Genomic DNA, 17,901 nt, shown 5'->3' on the forward strand with positions numbered 1-17,901 from the left:
AAAAATAAAATAAATTTTAAAAATGCTGTCACTCAATCTGCTTCAGCACTTGGGGCCAGAAAGGTCAAAGTGTTTATGGAGAAGAGTGTGAGGGATACAGAAATAGTGGTGAAAACAGAGACTCCAAGAGTTAAATTGTTGATGGTTGCAGCTAAATTCCTCCTATCTCTGTGCTATGTGGGATGCTATTCTTGATGACAGCAACCGTAGCTAAACACGTCTCTGAATTGCAATTTCCAAAGGGCTCTTTCCTGGGTTCATATAACTTATTTAGCATTTTAAATCTCCCCTGCTTAATGAAATGTCATCTTTTCATAGCTGCAGACCAATTGTTTAAAGTGAATCAGAATGTGAACTTGATGCTTAATTCATTGTGATACTCATAATTATGTCTCAGGCTAACTAAAGGATGTCACATTGCAGGACATGTAACCTTTCACCACCCCACACTTCACCAATTACAGCACATTCCCCTTTATGCAGAGTAGTTGGAGATAGGTAGTTTCAATTTCCAGTATTCTGATTAGCTGGGTATTGACATATAATCCAGTTAACAGAGAATGAAAATTCATCTTCTTGAATGATGGCCTCAGTTTTTTTACCTTTCTGTTCCTTCTAATCTCTTCAGGTTAATCTTCTTCTTTTTTTTTTAAATATGTATTTTATTGATTTTTTACAGAGAGGAAGGGAGAGAGATAGAGAGTTAGAAACATCGATGAGAGAGAAACATCGATCAGCCGCCTCCTGCACATCTCCTACTGGGGATGTGCCCGCAACCCAGTACATGCCCTTGACCGGAATCGAACCTGGGACCTTTCAGTCCCCAGGCCGACGCTCTATCCACTGAGCCAAACCGGTTTCGGCCAGGTTAATCTTCTTGAAGAGTAACTCATGTTTCCCCAGCTGAAAACCTTTAGTAACTCCCATAACCAAGGGGATAAAGCTGCCACACAAGGTTGTTCATGATATTCCCAAAGTACCTATTTTCACCCCTATTTCTGTGCCCCTCACACATTTCTCCATAAACACCTTGAACTTTCTCCATGCTCAATGTTCCCTCTACTTAAGATTTTCTTCTGCCCTATTTCTCATATCAAATCCCACCCTTTCTTGAAGATTCAGGTCAATTCCCTCCTCTTTGTAAAGCCTTCCTCAATCTCTCCCTACCCCCACCTCTCCAGAAATCCTATATTCTTGATCTCTGCTTCTCTAGGGAAATGCCTTTCTCCTTTAGGCCATTATAATTTATATCTACTTTATCTTACAATGAATCACAATTTCTTAGAATGTGTTATCTGTGACAGATATGTCTCCATCAGCCCTCTAGGTGCTACCACATGCCTTGCACAAAATAGGTGTTCATTAAACGAATGAACCAATAGAACCATAATTTCATCACTAAAATGGGTCAGAAGGTGCTTTTTTCTTTTTTAGATGATTCATAGAACACTTCAGGATCTCAAAGTGCTTTTGATTTATTATGACTAACACAAACCATCATTGGAGAGGCTGAAAATAAATCTGGGTATTTGAATTTCCTGGTTTGGATTTCTGAACAAAACTGAGAGAAAGTACATTTAGCAACCAGGGGACTGACAGAACCTAAAGGAAAAATGTAAGTGTTCATTGACTTACATAAAACGTGGTAAATGGCACAGGGAATTAGGAGAAAATTAAATCTATCTAGATATGAAGTGATTTTATCTGAGGGAATCTGATTAGTCATGTAAGTGTGTGATCAGAATCTCAGTGTTAATACCACCTACCCAAACCTCCTCCCTGAAGAAGACTTTATGAAACAGCCACACCAAGAGACAGCTTCCTTTGTCAATCGCAGTCACAAAAGGGGATTGAAAATTCACTGTGATTCCCTGCTCTGAGGGCTGCAGGGCAAGGCATTCATATCAGAGCTGGCATAGTCACTGCCCATGATGCCATGCCTATAGGCTGTCAAACACCCATACAGAGGCATGCACTCACAGATAAAAACGGGAAATACGCCAGTCACCACGCATGGGTGAGAAAGAAGGTCCACAATGCCAAGACATGCTGTGATCAGGATCAGGTCAAGGTATTTAAGGATGAAAGGAAAGGGGAAGTAGAAGCTCATGGAAGGAAATGATCAGAGTAGCAGTGGATCAACTGCCAAATAAGCTAATGGAAATCAATCAAAGAGAAGTAGATGTCAGGAAAAACAGGAAACCAGCCCAGGCAAAGAATCAGCTTCTCTGTAATCTGCAGAAATGGAAGGAACAAAGCAAGATGGGTTGTCAATATGAAGCAATCTTGTGCATTGTGGAGTTTTCCTCTCCAATAATGAGGTGTTGCATGGTCCAAGCATCCCTTATATAATGTAGATTCCTTATATAATGTAGATATGTGAATTTTCTGTTCTAGCCCCAGCTTCATTAATATGGCCTCTCACCATAGTGAAAGCCATTCTGAGGTCTCCTGTTGTTGAGAGTTGGTGGGTGATGATCCCTAAAAGCTGATGTCAGGAAGTGTTGGGGTGATCACTGGAGGTGATTCTCCAGGCAGAATAATCTTCCCAACACAGGTGCACACCATTGTTTGGAAATGGATTCTCTCTGGAGCATTAAGCTGATCAGGACATCTACTAGGACTTCCTTTAATTAAACTTTTATCTGATCTCTCTTCAGAGGCTATGGGAACCCAGAGTTCACTTAGAATCCTCTCCAAGCTCTCTATGTCTTGGCCTTTGACACTGACCAACATTGACAATGGTTCCCCCCATAGATGGTTATAGTGTTCTGGTGGCAGCTGGCAGCAACAGGAGCCAGGTTCATATGCCTTCCCGGAGCAGCCCAAGCCTGTCCCAGAGTAACTTCCAAATAAGTGCAGTTGGTTATATAATGCAAACTTCTGAATTATCCTATATAATAAAGAGGTAATATGCAAATTGAACATCACTCCAACACACAAGATGGCCACCCCATGTGGACACAAGATGGCCGCCACAAGATGGCCGGCAGGGGAGGGCAGTTGTGGGCTTTCAGGCCTGCAGGAGAGGGCAGTTTGTAGGGGTGACCAGACTGGCAGGGGAGGGCAGTTAGGGGTGACCAGACTGGCAGGGGAGGGCAGTTAGGGGTGACCAGGCCTGCAGGGGAGGACAGTTAGGGGCAATTGGGCCGGCAGGGGAGCAACTAGGTGTTGATCAGGCTGGCAGGGGAGTGGTTAGGCCCTAACCATTAGGGGGTGATCAGGGGGTGATCAGGGGGTGATTAGGGGGTGATCAGGCTGGCAGGCAGAAGCGGTTAGGGGCAATCAGGCAGGCAGGCAGGCAGGCAGGCAGGTGAGCGGTTGGGAGTCAACAGTCCTGGATTGTAAGAGGGATGTCCGACTGCCCGTTTAGGCCCGATCAGGCAGTCAGACATCCCTCAAGGGGTCCCAGATTGGAGAGGGTGCAGGCTGGGCTGAGGGACCCCCTCCAATGCACGAATTTTGTTCACCGGGCCTCTAGTGGACTCTATAATGTTAAAACTAGAAGAAGACAATTTTTGTACTTTACAGAGACAGAAGCAAGCTCAGAGTGGTTAAATGATTGGCTTAACGTCACAGTGTTAGAACCAGGAGAAACCAGATCTCCTGAATTCCTGTCTATTAAATCATATCCACATGACCATCAGGGACCACATCAAATCCAAAAAGTTAAGCCTTTATGTTCCCATTTGATTAGTGAACAGGAAATTCTGGTCTATCTTCCATGCAGTGAAAATGATTTTAAAAAATGATTACCACTCTGAACTCCAGCCTGTCTATTTGGAAAAAAAAATTGTTGTAGAGATTAAATGGATAAGAATATAGATACAGCATTGTCCTATTGTTATACAAACAAAAAAAGTTTCAAGAATGTTCAGTTTTAGTGCTGTGTGTTTCATTGCATTGTGCATCTTGGAGCTTAGTTAACTCCTGCAGGTATTTTGTTTTTGTTTGTTTGTTTTACAATGTTCTTATGACTGGAAAGAAGCACAGTATTTGAGAGGAATATGTATTTACAAGACCAAGAATCAAGATATCTATGTTTCAGTTCTAGCTCTGCTATTTGCTAGGTAGGTAATTCTGTATAAACGATTTGATTCTATAGGTAACAGTTTCCTCCTCTTTAAAATTCAATAATAGACTGTGTTTTCTATATCTAACTTATAAGACTACTGTGAAAATCAAATGAAGTAATAGATGAGCAAGTATTTTTACCATTAGCCAGTGGCTATGTATTGGGTGTGTCAGTTTGCATCAGTCATTTAATTTTCACAATAACCCTTTGCAGCAGACATAGTTGGCTCCATCTGAAAACTGGAGCCCAGAAAGACATCCAGTGACTTGCTAAAGCTTAACAGTTACTGAGCAAGAGAACCAGGATTCAAAACCAAGCCTCTAGACACCAAGCACTTTTCTCACTATAGCATTCAATCATATAAAATTTGCAATTTTTGTAGGTCAAAAAAAATTGAATGTCAGAAATTTCATATGGTTTAACCTGATAAAACACATCTGTATGAAGGTTAATTGAAATTCAAGAGAGTAGAACTATTGAACGGTAGCCTAGTCTCTGATTAGCACCATTCAGGAGAATGTTCCTTTATTCCATGTAGATATACAATCAGAAAGGGCTCATAAATTTTGCATTTCATCCAAACCAGAACTGGCAGAACCCTGGTCTGGTTAAGCATATTTACATGATACTTCAACCATAGCTCATGCATAGAAGACAAGCTCTATCCACAGCGCCGTCCTTAACCAAGGCCCTGATATGCTACATTGTGTGCAACATCTACTCATCATATTATAGAACATTGTAAATTGATGATGAACCTGAATTCAGGTGTAGACTGAGGGACCAAATAATTGAGTTAGTAATGTAAAATGTGTGTCTTTAGCAAATGTGCTTTTATGATGTTGAGATTATTTTTTAATGTAGACATAGATTGGATTCTGTCCTGAAAATGTGTGTTTAGTAGGGTAAATCACCAAGTATTTTCTCATAGGATGTGGAGATTATTATGAGAAATGCTAATTTGAGCATCTCTGCGTTCATTGCTGGAAAAAGAATGTGGATGGGTTCTGGGATGGGATTAGTCTAGTATCACCTATACTGAAATCTTGATGTCCTCCATATGGTGTCACACAAGATTGGACCGGTGAGCTCTGGGGAAATGTATACAGAACATCATGAGTGCCTTGTCTGGAGCAGTAAGGCCAGATTATACCCCATGGATAAGGGTGGGGATTTTGCTGAAGATGATAAATATTTCTAATATTGGTCATCCTAGGGCAGGGAAAGAGGAGGGCTTTGGACCAGGGAAGGGGGAATCTTCTTTCTGTGGATTGAAAGGGAGCTAGGGGGCAGGATTTTGAGGTAGAGAGAAGTTTGAATATTCCTATAGAATTGAATTCAGCCAGCTACTTCCAGATAGTGGCTTTGTAGTGTAGCATTTAGAGAATTCTCTCTTGGAGTTGTATATCTCTTATACTAAGCCCTCAGAACAATTTTACTAATTGTTTGTTACAGATTGGTTTCTAGGTAAGATAACAGGTTGACTACATATATTTACTTTCACTTCCCCTAAACCCTACTAAAATGATGGAAAGGGGATTTTTTTTTTTTAAAAAGTCTTTGTCCATAAAGATAAAGAATAGGAGAGGACATAATGACAATTAAATTTTGGAGGTTGGAAACCAGATGGATAAATGATAACTGATTTAGCAGACCTGAGAATGTGTGAGAAATGAGTGGAAGAAACTGAAAAGTAATTGGAATTACATTGAAGAACTCCAAAATTAGTGTCACTATGGAAGTGGGTGTGAAGATGGGATTGATAACAGGGAGGCTGGTTGAAAGTCTATTTAAGAAGCAGAAAAAAAGGAGGCAGTTAACAAGCCAAAATGCTTGCTCCCACACAGTGCAGCTAGACTACTGCCTCTTTTCCACCTTGGCAGAAGATGAGAGAAGGTAGAACAAAAGTCATGAAAATGAGGGCACACTGGCAGTTGAGAGTGGAACTCATAGAGAGTGAAAGTATTAATGGGAGGGGGTTGTCATCCAAGCTAATCCTCTCCACAGTAAACCCCACTACCAACAGTCTACCCAATAAGTCAGAGCCATTAGTCGGCATTTTCAACCTCTACTCTCACATATAAACAGACCACCAAGGTTACCATACACGTCAGAGGGAAGCCCATAACATGAAAGCAATAGATAAGGTCAAATACAAAAAGAAAATTGAAACACTTGGAGATAACAAAGGTTACACAGGCACAAGAACACTTAAAATATTTGATATTTTGAGACATAAGGGAGGACAATAAATCTATAGAACAAGATTACAATATTGTATAAAATAAACACTTTCAGAAAACAAGTAAGAAAGCTCTTGGAAATTAAAAATGATAGCAGAAATTAAAGACCTGGGAGAGGTGAAATATAAAATTGAGAAAATCTCCAGAAAATAGGACAAGAAGGCAAGAGATGCAAAATAGGAAGAAAAGAGAAGAAAGTTATATAATGTCCAACACTCACAATAGAAGAGCTCCAGAAAACAACAACAATTATTATTTAGGAAAAAAATAGTATTAAAGAAAAACATTAAAATAAATTTCACAGGCTAGAAGGATATTAGTTTCCTTCCATCACTCCATTTAAGTGGCCCACATCAAGGCATATTATATAAAGTTTTGTCAACAAAGTCAACACCCCACATGCCTACAGTCTAGGGGAAAAAGTTTATATACAAGGATACAAAATCAGGATGACTTTAGACAGCTCCAAAAGAATACTGGAAGCTGGAAGACAATGAAGAAATGCCTTAAAAATTCTGAAGGGGAAATGATTTTCAACATAGAATCCTATGCTTCACCAAACAATAAATTTAGGGTGAGGGTAGAATAAAGACATTTACAGACACATTTCTTAGCAAATGATGTGTTACGATTAAACAAATGACTAAATCCAGAAAGGAAGACTGTGGACTCAGAAAACTAACAATCCATCATGGGACAGAAAAGAAAGAGAATTCTTAGGGTAATGGTGCAGAAAATTTCACGCTGACAGCTATGGACCAGTTATAGAGTTATGAGTCCCTATTTGAGCAGATCAGAAGACTCCAGGAGAGATTTCTTCAAGATAAAATTGTTGGAACACTTGAAAAGATACAGACTATAGGTCAGTGATGGCGAACCTTTTGAGCTCGGCGTGTCAGCATTTTGAAAAACCCTAACTTAACTCTGGTGCCATGTCACATATAGAAATTTTTTGATATTTGCAACCATAGTAAAACAAAGACTTATATTTTTGATATTTATTTTATATATTTAAATGCCATTTAACAAAGAAAAATCAACCAAAAAAATGAGTTCGTGTGTCACCTCTGACACGCGTGTCATAGGTTCGCCATCACTGCTATAGGTGGAGGGCTTGAAGCTGAATTAGTGGTAATTCTGTGGAAAAACTAAACAAAATAAACAATTATTGACTCCAAGAAAACAAAAAGTCATGTTCAAATGTAAAAGTAATACATTTCATAGCTCATCTGTGCATAGTATTACCATATCCACAATAGTATAACAACTGAATATTAATATAACTAAAATTAAATTTATCTACATTGAGAAGATGGTAAGATGAGAAAAGTGTATGGGATAAGGAGGTAGAAGATATAGGTGAGAGTTAAAGGGAGCAAAATATTCTCTGGTAAATTAATATTTGTATTTACATACACATATGCACATAAATATATATGCATAAATATATATAACATATAAACCAACATATATTAATATAAGCATATTATTAATATACAAGTGACTGCCTATGGGTAGGAAGAAATTGATAAGAGAAAGTGGGGCAAGTAGGGGTTATTAATTGTAATAATCTGCTTTTTAGTATTATTTGGTTCTTTAAACTATTTGGTATATATAACGGATAAAACAAAATTCAAATGTTTCAAGACCATTCTTAGCTGTGACTAGAGAGATTCAGAAGAAGTAGTAGGGCCATGGAGAAGTCAAGTACCAGGCAACGATAAGTTAGTTACCAGCAGGGAGGTTTGCCCAAGGGGTCAAGGACTAAAAAGATAGATTTTTAGTAACATGTGAGCATTTTTTAAGGCTGCTGGGCAATGACATGGAGAGGAAACCCAGTTGAAGAATGAATTTCTGAGTATGCAATATGGTGATATTCAGAATGGATACCCAGGCAATTATCATTTGAGAATTAGGAAGGGAACCCATGAAGGCTAGAAAACATCTACACATCTGGATTACATGCCTACTTAATGATTATTACCTAACATCTAATTACACCATAAACCACACAATAGGTTACATGCCATGCTACCTTACATTATGCTACAGGGCCTATCTTAAATACTTGTGTATATAAATGATATTCTGTATGCAAATCCTCATGCTCTTCACGGTGGTGTCCCGCCCCCCAAGATCCATGCCACTCAGTCTATACAATGCTATTGATAATTTTCCTTATTGATACAGAGGAGATTTTGGTTGTTCATCAATTACTATTTAAGGCAGAGTGTATTTTATGTAAATATTATTTAAATCCCAGTCAACTCTTCTATTTCAGCATGGAGCTATTTATGCCAAAATATTAACATTCTATAGGGCAGAGATCCACCCTGGTGATACAGGGCCAAGCTACCTAGCCTGGGAAAAATGCGTGTTACATAGCCTTGAAAATAGATGCCCGGGGGTTAGCTGCTTAATGGAATTGCAACCAGGCTTCAGCCTTTACAAATACTTAATTGGAGAGTAAGGCAGAAACTTGTGTCTGTTGGGTGGGCTAAAAGGCAGTTCTCCTCAATCTAACAAGAACAGGAGAATCAAACACATGATAACACAAAGCAATGCATCAAGGTATTTCTTTAATGAACTTATTTGCATATCCCATGATGTCATCAATTCTCAGATTCCTTTTACTAACAGCCTTAACACGCCAAACTGGACTTTAGAAGACTGGGACTCTGTTCCTAGTTCTGCCATTACCTTGCTGAGTCAGAGTAAAATAAGCTGTAAGTGTCCAGATGTTCCTTTCATCTGTGACAGTCTATGAACCATGTCCGTTCTTTCCTTTAAACCTCACAATAACTTGGACTTAGAAGTTAAAAGACTTGCTTAAGATCACACAGTTAAGAGCTGAGAGGCAGAGCGGATGCTAGGGCCAAGGTCTTCTGACAACTGAACTCTTCTCATGGCACCCTGACCTTACAGAGAAGGAATGGTAATTAAAAGACACACTTGCCTATTATACACCTTTTCGTGCCTTATTCAATGGACATAGTGTCAAAGACATAGTGTGCAAGGGTAGCAGCAGAGGGCTTCACTCATTCATTGAAAATGTACTCAATTTAAAATGTAGAGATTGGCTACCTATTACAATTTGGGATCATACTAGGCCTACACTTGGACTCACAATTTAGTGAGGTGGACAGATAGGTAAATAGTGTGATGAGGGCTGTGATAGAGGGAAACATAGGCTGCTGGAAATTCTGGATTTCTTGGCATCTCTCTCAGGGGATGTCATATGCTGGAATTTTTTAACTGATCAAAGGCAGTTCTGGTGGGGAAGCTTACAAGCCATGAGCACAGAAGAGGGTAGATCCTTTTGTGACCCACAGCTATTACAGGGGATGTTGTCTGCCCTAGAGGCTCCCCAATACATTCCACATATCAAGGTGTTCCTCACATCATAGTTTGGTCCTAACTTGAAAAAGGCTCTTCTTGGGTGACAGAGGGCTGGAAAAGCCTTATTCCCCAGAGCCATTGTGCATAGGTCAAAACAGGCTGGGTTGTGCGATAGTTGCAAACAACCTTCAACTCTCAGTGGCTTAACAAAACGGAAGTTTATCTCTGTGTGTTGGCCAGGGGCTCTACTCATTGTTAGACACTCAGGAACTGGGGCTGGTAGATTCTCCATCTCTACATAGTCGTCCTCAATTCCCAAAGCAGGAAAAATGGGATATATAAACACACATTGTCTCTTAAAAACTTTCACCTGGAAATGATACATCCCACTTCTGTTCACAGATCATCGGCTAAAGCCAGTCATATGGTCATGTCTAACTTCTAAGAAAGCAGAGAAATGCAATCCTACCCGGTGCTGGGGAAATGAGGGGAACAAGGGTATTTGTGACTATCCCTAAAACGAGCAGTGTTTTAAAAGTCTAAAGCAAAGTCTTTATCTTTTGGGATTTCACACTAGCCTGTGAGCTCCTGGAGCCAGAGCCTGTGCCTTGTGCGTCTCTGTATTCCAAGGGCCTAGCACAGAGCAGGGCATGGGACAGACTCCATAGATACCTCTTGAATGAATTAATATGTGAACAGACAAGGACTCTTTCCTAAAAGAAAGACTCTTTCCTACTGGTGACCAGAAAAGTCTACATCCTTTACATATTTTTTAAATTAAGTGTCAGGGACTAAATCTCACTCCTATTTGTGCTTTCCTACCATAGTGAGAAAGACACCCTGAAGGCCTGTGCTGCCCTGCCAGGAGGAACAAGCTCAGGTAACTGTATTTTGAGCCTCACTGGTAACTCTTGGGAATTACAGCCAGTGCAGCCCCTTTGTGCAAGCCTAAGGATGATGCTAAGGGAAAGGTGGCCCAACAACCAAGCAACTTCCAGATGTGAGAAATGATGATTGGAGCACAGCCCCATGGGGGACCCAGATTATCCTCCCAAACATTGATGAAGACGGTGGCTAAATCTGCTGAGAACAGAGCTCTGGCTCCATTTGAATAGATGCCTTTAGAACAGCGGTTCTCAACCTGTGGGTCGCGACCCCTTTGGGGGTTGAACGACCCTTTCACAGGGGTCGCCTAAGACCATCGGAAAACACATATATAATTACATATTGTTTTTGTGATTAATCACTATGCTTTAATTATGTTCAATTTGTAACAATGAAATTGGGGGTCACCACAACATGAGGAACTGTATTAAAGGGTCGCGGCATTAGGAAGGTTGAGAACCACTGCTTTAGAAAGACACCCAGAGCAGGTACCCTGTTTTCCAAAGTAGCAATGCCAAGTTTCTGGGCCTGAAGGAAAGGCCACGACATCAGATAATATAACTACATTCAGAAGACAGCAGTGTTGCTGGATGACTGCTAACACGTCTCAACAGTAGCCACAAAAGTCAACAAACCAGGATGGGTAACACACAGGCTATCATCTGATATGCTGCTCATTTATCACTGCCTTTTCTCTTCCAAGATGTTGGTGCTCTGGCAGTGATCTCTATCTTTGCTGTGCAGCTGTAGACAAAAGGATTAGTGATGGCCATGGGCGACATGCAACAAGATTGACAAAAGGCTCAGCAGTAAGAACAGCGTCCACCCAGTGCTGGGTGCAGAATGTGAACCTGAAGACAAGGCAGGGAAGACAGGGTGGTATGTCTTTCCTTGGGGATGGGGATTGGTAAACATAGAACAAATAATGCAGGCCTTTTCCATGAGAGGAATTTGGGGCCACCCCACTGCCTGAGAGGTAGGACAATTTGCAGTTATCCTTTGCTGCTACCAGGATCTGCAGCCTTCCCCAGTGTAGGCTCCCCTGGTGTTATGCGCCCTGCTTAGCTTCTGTGTTTGCACACAGGCCTGTTGTGCACCCTGCAGGGGCTGGCCAATCAAATGTGTCTGAAGTATGCTGTAATTATATAGGATGTCCCAAAAATTTATATACATACTTTGAATAATTCTAAAGGCAGTGTTTATTAAAATACATTTCATTTTCACCCGACCGGCATGGCTCAGTGGTTGAGCCTGGACCTATGAACCGGGAGGTCATGGTTAGTTTCCTGGTCAGGGCAGATGCTCCGGTTGCAGGCTCAATCCCCAGTAGGGGCTTATAGGAGGCAGCTGATCAATGATTCTCTCTCATCATTGATGTTTCTCTCTCCCTATCCTTTTCTCTCTGAAATCAATAAAAATATATTAAAAAATACATTTCATTTTCAAAATTGAGCTATCAGCCGTTAAAGTGTGTATACATTTTTGGGGGATACCCTGTTTTTGGGGTGGTCAGAGGGTCAAGGTGGTGCAGAGATATATATGTGAAATTACAGGACTTTTGCTCTTTCTTCCAGTCACTTTCCCCAAGCTGGATCCAGGGTGCTGGGACCTCTGCCACCTGAGGCTGAAGGCACATCAACCCAGGGTGCTACCCGCAGACCTTCTCCCAATAGGTTTGCCTCAGCTGCCCGGGCAGACTTCTGAGTGGTGGCCCTTCCTTATGCCTAATGCTCAGAAGGTAAAGACATGAATTTAACTTTGGATCATTGGAGATCAGCAGCTTGTGACTGAGGAGTTGCCTGGAAATTCTGCTGATGCTACAAAAGCAAGAATAGCTTTCTAACTTTATGAGCCATCAGAGTCTTAGGAAATAGTGGGAAATTCAATTTCTCCTGGAGAAGGATAATCTGGCTGAACTGACCTGTTTTGAATGAGTCCTTGGAGATGATAGAGATTCTCAATCCAAACCATCTTATGAACATGATACAAGAGTTTATTCTCTACATTTCCTGAAAAGGGCCAAATAGTAAATATTTTAGGCTTTACCAGACACATATGGTCTCTATGCTCCTCCTCCTCTCCTCTTTTCTTATTTTTCCCTATTAGAAACTATTCTTAGCTCAAGCACCATAAAGAAACTGGCCTTGGGCTGGATCTGGCCCACAGGCCTTGGGTTGCTGGTCCATGCTCTAGCATTAAGTGAAGAAACCCATCTTGTATCATACAAGGCATGATGACACTTAATCTGGTTCCCCAGATTAAGAGGTGAGTTAAGAGGGAGCGAAATGCAAGACAGGTAGGTGGAGATGCCTTGTAGACCAGAGCATTTTGGGGTCAGAAATGGGGCCTTATCCATCTTTATGTCCCTGGTGATTAGCACATGCTTGGCACATATGCGCCCCCCAGTAATGCTTGTGAATGAATGGCTGAACGAATGAACAAAAGAAGCAGAACATTATGGTATTGCCACACAAGTATATAGAGAAACCCTTTGGGAATATTATTTATTTTTGGATCCTTTGAAATTTTCTCATTTTCTCAAAATGACCTTCCATTTTCCCCAGCAGAATGCTCACTTATATTCCCAAGAAGGCTTTTTACTAGATTCTCCTTATTTCTCCTTCCTTTGTTTCTTATTCTCTTATCATTGTCCTTCCCTCATGACATTCACTGCCTGGTGGATTCCTCATTCTTCTCCACACTAAGCAGTCAGGCTTTCTGGGAAAAAGAGAGGCACTTCCTGCAGCTCTTTCCCCTCCTACTTCCTGAGGACTGAATGTTCCTCATTATCATACATGACAGTATACTCACAACCAAGGTATGGCAGGGTCAGCTATTCATATAACAGAATCTCATTAATTTCCATTTCTCCAAAAGGCTTTTAGAAGGCAAACATGCTATACACAGAAATGTGTCACCCAGATGGGGAGGCTCACAGGTACATGTGCATGACAGCTCAGAGCCATGTGGACTCACCCTAAGTGACACGTGGCAGCCCCTAATATACACTGACACAGACCTCTGAGCTTCTCTTTCTGCCTTCTCATAGACTTCTCTGCAACCCCAGGGCTTCCTGGTCTTCCTCATCCACTTCAGAGCTACTTTGAGCCCCCTCATTGATTTTCTCTTTGTATACTTGAGCCAATTTCCCTCTTCTTTTGCAAATCCATACTGAGATAAAAGCACAATTGCTGGTACTCTTTAACTGAGCTCTGTCCCCCATAATTTATTAAAAGGTAACTATGCACCCCACCACCTTGACACTGTACTTTTCTATGGGCCCCCTTTTTACTGTAGTCTCCATGATGTAGACATACTGTTTTATAGCCTGGCTCATGACTTAGGCAGGCTCATGACTCCTTGAAGACAAAGACTAATAAATAGTGACTCCCAGAAGCTTCTAAACAGAGCTAGACAAAGATGGCTAGTCTTTTAAAATAAACATTTTGTGGCTAAACTCCATGTAAATATAATGCTCCCACAGGCATCTTGAATTAGTCAGGATGATCTAGGTTATGCTGTGGTAAAGATTTGCCACAAATATGCAGCAAAGATTTCTTCCTCACTGATTCTACTTGTCCACAGAGGTTGACTACACTCTGCTCCATGTCTCCACTCTAGGGCCAGGCCAACAGAGCAGCCTCTGGCTGGAACACAACAAATCTCATGACAAAGGAAAAAGAGATAATGGGGACACATAAGCTGGCTCTGAAGTTTCCATCATATTCACTCACATTTCATCAGCCAAAACAGAGTCATATGACCAATCTGATGGGTAATCTGGGTGAGGGTCAGCAAATAATTTCATTGGTAATATAATTTATCACATATTGAAAACTTAAATTATCCTCTGAATAATTTAAGTTATGCTCTGAGTAATAATATAATTGATAATAATATATAGGGGGGCAAACATTGATTTATAGTTGTTTGCATGGAAAATAATACAATAATTAATAAATAATAATACAAGAATAAACTCTTTGTTTCACCTGTAAACTTACTTTTGCCACACACTGTAATTAATAATAATTATCCTCTGAATAACAATAATGTCCTCCTCTTCTTCTTCCAAGCCATCTCTTCATTCATATTTGGGTATATGACATTAACATCTACTCTGTCATATTTCCCCAGGATGCTGCCAGAAGTATCTCTCTGATCCATAAAATGAATCATATCACACCCCTATTGAAAACCCTTCAGTGCCTGTGTATTGTTCATGGGATAAAGTCCCAAGTCCTTCGGATGACCTTTGTATTTCCTCACAATAGGGTGCCTGCCAAACTTTTTAAGTGAAATTCTTAAAAAACAACAACCTTAGGTTACTTAGAATTGATGCAGCAAAGGGTGTTAAGGGGAAAGTATAGATGGAGATAAAAATTCCACTTTAATGGCTTCATGTTCATTTTCCTGATTTTCCCTCCTTCAAAACCTGGTCTATTCTTCCTGTCATCCACCTAGAATGGTCTTATTTATCGTTCAACAATCAACACAAATTTCACCTATAGTTTGTGTTCCCCAAAACCACCACCCAGGTTAAACTGGCAACTATTTCCTTCATACCTTATTATATCTTATAGAATAGTAGCTTTTACACGTCTTTGACTGTGCCCTCTAATATATTTGACTAGAGGCCTGTTGCACGAAAAGATTCGTGCAATAGGCCTGGGTCCCGGGTGCCGGAGGAAAACTGGTGCTGCTCCGGCCGGAGCTGCCTTCAGTCTTCGCTCCGCCGCTTCGCGCCTATGTATGCAAATTAACCACCATCTTTGTTGGCGGTTAATTTGCATATCTCGCTGATTAGCCAATGGGAGGCATAGCGAAGGTACGGTCAATTTCAATCTTTGTCTATTATTAGATAGGATATCTCAACTGGAAACACACACACATATATATATATATATATATATATATATATATATATATAACACATATATAAAATATGTATGGGTGTGTACACATGTATATATGTGTGTATATATATATACACATATAAAAGTGAAAGAAGACTATTAGGGAATAATATCTACCTTTGTGATTTGTGATACAATTTGTTATTTTCTATTCTTTCCTTTGGGATTTGCATTTAGGGCAACTCCATCTTCCCCATTTGCTTAAAGCTCTCCATTCTCAGCAACCAGTTCAGCTCACTTTAAGGGTAGTGCACGGTAGGGAGGGTTGGTGGGAATAATTCGTGAAGATTTCTTGTGAATTCAGTCATGAATTACAGAGTGTGTTGTATCTAGAGTCTAGCTGTTTGGTAGCAGAAGGTTTCTTCCAGGGTATCTGATGAGCCATATTGCAGAAAGCAGCTTTACACAAATCTCTCTCCCCTCTACAAGACTGAGTTTTCTGAGCAACAAACACGCCTATACATATCGGCACCTAGCACAGTGCCTGCATTATGATAGGCCCTCAAAATATGTTTGTTAAAAGAACATGTGATACAACAACACTTTGTTCCCTCAAGACAATACCAAAGCAATCCCCCCACCTAAACACCTAGGATGCATGCCTTAGTCTGAATGCTGTCTTTTATTTATTTATTTATTTATTTATTTATTTATTTAATGTAGAGAGAGGAAGGGAGAGGGATAGAGACTTAGAAACATCGATGAGAGAGAAACACAGATTAGCTGCCTCCTGCACACTCCCTATTGGGTATGTGCCCGCAACCAAGGTACATGCCCTTGACCGGAATCGAACCTGGGACCCTTCAGTCTTCAGGCCGACGCTCTATCCACTGAGCCAAACTGGTCAGGGCTGAATGCTGTCTTTTAAAAGGATTTGCTGAATTTCTACTTTAATGGTGGAAAGGGAAGGACGACTCATTGGAGCTTGTTTTAGGTCTAACCACCACTCCTGTCACTCAACTTCCCATCCCCCAAGAACAGGAGATGTTAAGAGGTGGTGGAAAACTTTTAATAAAGTTCAGTCAGGTGCTTGGGGATGCTTGGGGGGTGCAAATGGTGTATACATTCTAAATACGTCACTCACACTTACCACTAAAGGTATGCAGAGTCCCCTGGAGTTTCCTAGTTCAGGCATTCTGATCGTCCTGCATTCCCTGATCCTCAACAAAGCAAGGACTTCCCGTAACTAAGTCGCAGGGATTGGCAGAATGCCAAGGTGGTCTTATTGCCAGGCTAATCGTGCTTAATAATCAATTAGTCTTACTCATTAATATTATTAACCCTCTCCCCCCAGCACCACCTGCAATCAGTTACATGATGGCAGACAGATGTTTCCCAGATGCTCAGAAGGCCAGTTTTGTGCGTTTTCTTCACTCCCATCAGGCAGGCTGTGAAGATGCCTGAGGAGCAGAGAAAGGGACTGGAGGTGGGGGCAGAAAGATGCTGAAAGCAATGAATGAGCATGCGTTTTCAAAACCCAAGCTGTGTAAGCCAGGTCGGCTGTTAATTAACCTTGGGTTTGTTGAGAACATGTCATCCAGGCTGTGGCAAACAAAAGGTGCACCCCATCTGTGACTAGTCCTGGCCAGGGAGGGACTGGTTGCAGGAAACAATCGCTCCCTCCTTGTCCCCCTCCCACTGCCTGGCGAGCACATTCCACCCCCACATAGTGGAGTGGTGGTGGGTTCCCAGGTTCTGAGGTGACTCCATGCACTTTCCAGTGTCTGGGAAGTAGGGATTGTGAGAGTCTGAGTCACAGTTGTATCACTAGGGACGTAGGGACAGCTTTTCTAGAATGTGAAAACTGAAGATTCTTACCACAGCAACTTGGATAAAGTACATCTTGCTGATCAAAAACACTCTGTAGCAGTGAAGGTATCTGGCCTGGTGAGGACGAGTCCACAGCCTAGATTTGTGTCCTGCTGGTGCCTTTTGGCTGGTGGAGCCCGCATGTCAATAGGGGCGGACTGGGCAGTGCTGCACCCTTTCCACACCCCACTCTGCAGTCAGAGCCCGGAGGCTGCCTTTCCCGAGGCTCCCCTTCCTGGCCGCTGTGGAAGCAGCTGGAGAGTGGGAGTAAGCAAACAGCTCAGGCAGCCTCTGAGCCTGGGTGCTGGACTACTGTAGTAATATATATATATGCAAAGTTGCAAAGTGTCCCCTTGGGAGTGAGACCAAGAGACTGGGAGTTCGATCGTTTGCTATGATGTGCGCTGACCACCAGTGGGCAGCGTGGAATGAAGGGAGGCCCAGCTGGCAGCCGGAAGGCCTGATCAGCCCTGATCACCGGCCAGGCCTAGGGACCCTACCCGTGCATGAATTTCATGCACCAGGCCTCTAGTTATAATAATAAAAATAACTTGTCACCAGTTATTGAAGGTGTGCCAGGCTTGCGTTTAACCTCACACAATCCCAATAAATATGTGGCATCACTGTCCATTTT

At 41.4% G+C, this 17,901-nt stretch overlaps 1 long non-coding RNA gene across 1 annotated transcript; it reads left to right on the plus strand.

The window, feature by feature from the left end:
* The first annotated feature begins 1,329 nt into the window (after nucleotides 1-1,329).
* Nucleotides 1,330-11,728, plus strand: LOC111824982. Its single transcript, XR_002828087.1, has 3 exons — nucleotides 1,330-1,615; nucleotides 10,485-10,537; nucleotides 11,246-11,728. It is a non-coding gene; the product is annotated as an uncharacterized LOC111824982 (long non-coding RNA).
* The last annotated feature ends 6,173 nt before the right edge of the window (nucleotides 11,729-17,901 follow it).

This window comes from Myotis lucifugus, unplaced genomic scaffold (assembly GCF_000147115.1).
Source record: "Myotis lucifugus unplaced genomic scaffold, Myoluc2.0 scaffold_10, whole genome shotgun sequence".
NCBI lineage: Eukaryota > Metazoa > Chordata > Mammalia > Chiroptera > Vespertilionidae > Myotis > Myotis lucifugus.